The sequence below is a fragment of the Crocuta crocuta genome, unplaced genomic scaffold, assembly GCF_008692635.1.
Source record: "Crocuta crocuta isolate KB4526 unplaced genomic scaffold, BGI_CrCroc_1.0 scaffold582, whole genome shotgun sequence".
Classification (NCBI taxonomy): Eukaryota; Metazoa; Chordata; class Mammalia; order Carnivora; family Hyaenidae; genus Crocuta; species Crocuta crocuta.
Window position 1 is genome coordinate 161,627 of NW_027529452.1, and position 7,240 is coordinate 168,866.

Here is a 7,240-nt window from a genome sequence, read left to right on the forward strand (position 1 = left end):
ACGAAATCTCCATTTCCTACAGACAGCCAAAATCTCGGGTATTTTTAGAATGCAGGAAGTCTGTCGGCTTAAAATTAGTTCTCATAGGCCTTGCCCTGCCCAGCAGTGTTCTTCACCTGCAGCCAAGGAACATTTATGAAAGGGAAGAATTCAGCACACCCCAGACAGCTAATGAGTTCATATCTATTCTCTAACCATCGGATTGCCTGAAGACATGAGACATGGCGGAAAGTGCTGTTTGAACAGAAAGTGTGTTTTGGAAGCCCAAACGCTTGAAGCATCTCTTTAATGGACTTGTATCAAATCAAATTTATAGGCAGGTCCACTAAGCTGCCCTTCTTCCTCTCACTACCTCTCAAGCCATGATAACCAGAGAGAAGCCAAGAAACCCAAGATTATCATCTGAATAGGGGACCTTTTGCCAGTGCCAATGTTATGAGAGCTAAAATTAATGAGAATATTGAGACTCAAAGAGGAAAATGGGGCTTTCTGTTGGCTTTCTTCCGGAGCTGACGCTGGGACTTCCAACAGTTTTAAAACAGGCTTATTCTATGGCTGGCAGATTGTGAACAACAGTCCAGACCAGCTTTCCTAAGAAGAGTGCAGGGGGTCTACCTCAGATTTTGGAACAAGAAGATTGCTTCTGTCTGAATTGCAGTAACATCTTGAATCACTAGAACCAAAGCCAAAAGACCTTTCAGTTAGACAGACACTTTGTATCCTACATTTGAAAAATGAAGTGATAGGAAAACCAAGTGACATAAATAATTCCATAAGAGCGAAAGGGCTACTTGCAGAGAGTATCCATATCTTTCAACCCAGTCTTCTGTACTTGCAGTGTTGAGTGCAATGGATAGAATAGCAATTATGGCTCAAAATGATGATTTGGAGAAAGTAGGCACTCGCCAACTCCTTAGGCATCTTAGAGAGTTAATAGGTACAATTTACTATTGAAAACTTTGCATCATCTCTTGAGATAACTGGGAGGCTTATGAGGTTTTATGAGGCTACATGACAAGTTAGTTAGACACATCTCCCTAGCATGACATAGTCACACTGATAGACACTATCAGTTAACAGATGGTTTGGTACTAATAACAGCTAAGATACTAAAGGTGGGATACAAAATCATCTTTGTCATAGCAAGATGGAGATAATAATATTTTTAAATTTAATGTACTTTACTCTCTTTTCCTTCTATGGGCTTGACCCTCACCCTACTTGACTGCTCATGCATTTGATGAGGAAATGGAGATGTCACAAAAGAGTTCACAGCTAATGTTCATTCAAAATAAGATTTCAAAGCAAGAAAGAAGGTGTGGTATTGGAGTGTTTGTTCAGAAGGTTTTCAAGTCTTTTAGTCTCTCTTTTAGCATGGGCCATTCCCAGAAGACCCAGCCCTAAGATATCTCCTGTAGGGTGGTGAATATACCTTTTCTATATGTTACAGAAGCTTGGAATTCATAGTAAGAGAGTGTGATATAAAATGGTACAAAATAAAAATCATATACTTCTCCCAATATACCCAGGAACCAATCTCAGGAAAAAAGGAAAGTAGAGATAGAAAACAAAGCAGATAGACCATGACCTTGATATTCTCTTCCCCCATCTTTGGCTTGGAAAAGGGAAGGTACATTAGGAAAGTGGAGATAACTCTGAAGAAAGAGGGGATCTCTTATCTTTCACTCTCCTTCTGAGGCTCTGGGGAGGTGCCAAATCACAGGCATTCCCATGGCATCCTGAGGCATAGCTGCAACAAAACAAGCTTGACAGTGCAGTGGGGTCAGGCTGAGGGTGCCCTTGAGATGAAAAAATTTTTACACTACCTTTTGTTCCCATTTGGGGTAAATGTGGCATTGAGAGCTGAGAGGACTGTGGTAGGGTCTTTTCTATGTCGGGTGACTGAAATGGTCCTGCAACAGATGCTAGGTGGGTCTTTATACTGGGAAATAAGAAGTCAAGTGAACAAAGAGGAGAACGGATGGCCCTCCCCAAGAACACTGCCCCGGCCAAAGAATACTTAGCATTAAAGCCAGCTTTTCCCTTCCTTCATGAGGTCACATGAGCCCCCTCCTCCTCTCCCTATACCCAGAATTCCTCTTGCAGAAGAATCAGAGAGGTGATCAGAAAACCAAAATCTCTGAGACACTGAGCACTATCTAAAGGGACTATTTTAGTAAACAGATGTTATTAAAATTTCAAGTAGCCAGGACTGAAACTTACCCCCACCCCACCCCCTTGCTATCAGAAGCAGGTTGGAATTAGTTACAGAAATAAAGAAATAAAATTGCATTATCCTTACACATTTGAGTTGTTGGATGAATGAATTTATGGCCAACTCCATAGGAGGGGAGTTGGGGAGGTGCTGAAATCAACTAGGGTTTCAAGGGTCTGTGGACATCTTATATCTATATCTAAGGAAGATTAACAAACTAAATTTAGGGAGGCATGTCATGCCAAGGTCAGAGACAGATGTAGAATAATCAGCAGATGGGAGGAACAAGATAAGTTATCATGAAGCTCTTCCTTCAATTCAATTTTTATTCCACAAACAGGCAAACAAACAACTCCAATTCCACCTGAACTCGGGCCACAAATTCACTGGCCTGGGACTTCTGAGATGCTCTGGGGGAAAAGATGGGACTTCATAACAAGGTCAGAAAGAATGCAGGTAGTAATATGGACACCAGGGTCTGTTTAAGAAACCCCTGGGAGGCAGAGTGAGAGTCACATAGATCTTGCAAGGGCTAGTCATCTAGTACCACTTCCTTTCTCAAGCCAGCCAAGCAGGAGCCTGGATCATTCAAGAAGGTTTGGAGGGGAATGTGATGGATGATTGGGCTGAATTATCAGCCTACACTTGTTACAACAAACAAGCTACTCACTCCCAGTACTATTGGACACGCTATGTTTTAGTTCTCCTAAGTATGCTCTATCTGCTCCAGTGATGAGCAACTTGGAGGAGTCATGGAGTCAATGTCAAGGGGAGAGCCAAACCTCTTCAGGGTTTGAGGAGTGTCCCCTAATGGTAGGAGGTGAGATATCATCAACACCAGGGTTTACAAAGGCAGCATTGGAGAGCTTGGAGGATGGAGAGAAAAACAGATTTTCAACATAGACCTGAGCCCAACCGATTTTACATGTAAATAAAAATTACTTATGAGTATGCCAAGGTTTACCACGTAGGGAGTGAAATTGTGTATATTTTGAAAATAATAATGTGCTTTACTCTTGATTTTCCCGGTACATGGCTCAGCAGATCCATCTGCAGAGGGGAGAAATTAGGAATGCTGCAATTAGAATGCAAAGAAAAAGCACATTAATGGTTTTCAAAATTGTCCCCGTTTATAATAGCCTCCCTCTCACTCATTTGCATAGCAATGTGCTTTCTGGAGTGTGGAAGGGGTGGAGTCTGGGTGGCCGTGAATTACACACACATTATACATGCCCCACAATGGAGCTCATCTATTTCACAGTGTTTGATCTTGGCACATCTCAGGGCATCTGTCAGAAGCGCAAGTGACACCCAACACGTGTGCTTTGGCAGGCAACAGATTCGGAACAACTGCTTTAGACAATGAACCTGTGGTTTGGATAATAAGCAGCTTGAAGGAATATGAGGACTGACTTGGGCGGTGTTGGGGGACACTGAGTGCTGGGCTGTGATCTTGAGCAAGTTGCTTCACCTCTCTGAGCTTCAGCCCTCGCTTCTGCAGAAGAAGGGCGTTGAAGGTGATTTCTAAGAGACCTCACAGAGGGGAGAACTGTGAACTCTTCAACGCCTCAGGACATGGGGTTGAGTCCCCTCATGGGCCTCCAAGGATACCAGATGAGACACAGCCATGTGCAGAATGGCCTCCCCGCTTGCAACAGGCCTGTGGTAGGACACACAGAATGGCTTGGAAGGAGGGTCACTTAGTTACCTTCCCTCTGGCGTCTGCTTTCTCGGCTAGCTTCTCATCACCTTCTGCCAAACCCTACCCCCAACACCACAAAATGGTCAAGACAGAGGTCATCCATTATCAAAAAGTGCTTTAGGACGCCCCCTGGTGGCTCATTCAGTCAAGCATCGGACTCTTGACGTCAGCTCAGGTCATGATCTCACAGTTGGTGAGTTCAAGCCCCGCATCGAGCTCATTAGAAACCTTCTAAAAGGAATAGTTCTTTTCCGAAGCACCATATTAAGGATCTACTAACTTTAGGTAACTGTGGGCAGCCCTAGTCACATCAGCCAGCCTTTAGGAAGTTGGGTAGCAGAGCTACATGTGGCTAGAGTAGAAAGAGGATACAGAGGGGCTCCTGGGTGGTTCGGTCGGTTGGACATTGGACTTTAGCTCAGATCATGATCTCCCAGCTTGTGCATCTGAGCCCCACATCAGGCTCTGCGCTGACTCAGAGCCGAAGCCTGCTTCCAATTCTGTGTCTCCCTCTCTCTCTCTCCTGCCCCTCCAGTGCTTCTGTTCTCTCTCTCTCTCTCTTTCTCTCCCTCTCTCTCTCTCTCTCAAAAATAAATAAATAAACTTTTAAAAAAAGAAATAGGATATAGAGGTTTGAGAGGCAAAGGTTTGGGCCTGAGCCTTCACCAAATAAATTCAGCATTTAGTATGTAAATTGGAGTAAGCCAAACAACGTATTCTGGAGTTGAAATAGGAGATAATAATAGCAGTCATATTAGAGATGGCTAACGTTTACCGAATCCTTACAATGTTCTAAGTGCTTTCCAACCATTATGTGAGGCAGAGATAGCTGCTCCCACTTTACAGACAAAAAAAATTGAGGTGCAGAGGTAGGATGGCTTTCTCAGTGACGTTGGGCTACCTTATAGCCAAACTGAATTAAGGGGTTCAACAGAGAAACCCTCTGTCCAGACTTACAGATGATTCTATTAGGAGTCTGGGGGCACTGGCCTGCTTTGATGACACACGGGAGAGGGAGTGCATGAATTTCAGTGATTCTGGACCTACAGAGATAAAAGGGGTTACTATGAACCTGAATTATTTACTACCAATTGTGTCCACTGTCGCTACTCTAGCCTGTATAGACGATCCCGGAAACAATGACACCAGGGGTTAACTGTAAACATCCCATTTATCAAGCCCTGACACTAGCTGCCTCCTCATCCTTACTTAGCCTACAACTAAAGAAAAAAGAAGAAAAAAAGGTGTTTAGTTAACTAAGCGCTATTGCTTATTGAGTTTTGGTTGACTAAGGTTTACCACTCATACCAGGCAAACCACCTCTTTGCTTTCTTTGTCTGAATCAACCTTAACGAAGAGAAAGAGTCTTTCTTCACTTGCTTTTCAGTGTGTGTTGACCTGACTTCCAATGGTCTGTGGACCCCACCCTCTCTGTCGGTACCCAAGGCTCTGGATGAGAGATTCTAGAGTCCACTGAAAACATTAGCATTTTTGGATCTCGGCTAACAGGAAGGTGAATATTTCTATTATTGAGCTATGCGATTTTCCGTATTGTTGAAACAGAAAGCCCTGCTTGCCAGAGAGGATTGTGTGGACCAGTAGTTGATGAAGAGTCTAGAAGAAAGACTGAGGCAAGGTAGCGGGGTCAGCAGGAAGGCAAGGAGAGGAAGAGAATGACGGGAGGGCTGACTGAAGCACTTGGCTGGGGACAGCTTGCAGTGTGAGCACAGGGTTTCACTCTTGGCCCAAGAAAACCTTTGCAGGGGCCTAAATAAAACTTTTTAACTTAAAAAACTTCAGCAGTAATGAGTTCCAGCTGTGTGGCAGAGCAAATTCCCAAGTCCGAATAGTTTCCCTAGAAAGAAACAATTGTGTCTGCCCCTGTCTTCTTAACTCTTTCATCCCTGCGGGAGAGACACTCAGGTCTGTTCTTTGGTCCTTAGAGGTGACATGGGCCAAGAAGCTCTGGTGGCCTTCCCAAGGTGGGGCCGGAGCAGGTTCATGGAGCCTCCCCCATGCCAATTAAATCCCTCACTATGTACCCCCAACCTTATTACAGCCACCTTCTCAAGCAGGAGGTGCTGGCCAAATCTTGCAGGTTGCTTGTTGATTGTTTTTGTCAGTAGGGTGTCCTGTACTGTCACTAATGTACTGTCTGTGGCTACTTTCCTGCTACTTTGGAGTTGAGTAGTTCTGACCGAGAGAATATGATCCATGAAGTCCAATATATTTTCCACCTGGTCCTGTACAGAAAAAGACAGTGGAGCCCTGATTAAACAAAATGGAAAGCTGCTTGAGGCTTGCCTGTCTGTATCAGTATCAAAGCTTTGGTCTGATCTTACCATCTAATTGGGCGAACAAGTGACTTTAGAGATCATAGAGTTTAATCCATTTTAGATAAAAACCGAGATTCCCAAAGTAAAGGGGCTCATCCAGAGTTAGGTAAGGGTTGCGGTGGGATTAGTATTGAGTCCCCTTCCCCAGTCCCCTGACTTCAAGGCCAGTACCCTTTCTGCTAAAAATATGGGTGCTGCCCCAGCATGGGAGCTCATCTACACAAATGAGCCAAAATGATAGACAGGACTTTGCTTTCCATGATCAATAGCAAAATACCCCCACTGACCTGGTTTTCAGAAGGGACATTTAATTAAGATCTTTTGCTATGTTTTGCATGGAAATATTCCACTGTGTGCTAAAACATATTTTGTAACTTGTGTGTGCAATGATCTGGTATTTTAATAGTTGAGTATTTGTATCATCAGACCCGAGAGAGAGAAAAAAAAAGTGCTGTCTGCTCATTTGATCAAACACGATGAACAGTTGCAAAAGCTTGCAGAGTGATTTTAATGTACCATTACACATACATCAAATACAGAATAAGTTATTTTTTCAGTTAAATTTTAATTTTTTTCTTAATGATCTCTCAAAGATAAGTTTTGGCTCTTCCCCCAAAGATCAAAAGTTCTTAGGAGAGCGAGTGACAGATACTTTGAAATGTATGCATTCACTTTAGCTTTTTTGGAACTTAAATACTGTACTAACACAACAGAGTAAACTCACAGTTAAGCTGGAAGCAGAGCCCTTGAACAACTGAAATTCAGTTTTCAGGTCCCCTTTTCCGTCACTCAACATGAGGGAAAAGAGCTTCATAGCAACAAAATAAGCAGATGGAAATTTAGTTTAAGAATTGACAAAGCAACTTCTGGAAAATGTCTCTTGAGTCAGTACAGACAAGGAATGGGGAAGATGAGTAATTTCCTGGGGTCCCACAGTTTGTTAGGTATATTCCTCTTGGGGGATTGGGGCAGTGGATTCCGGGAAAA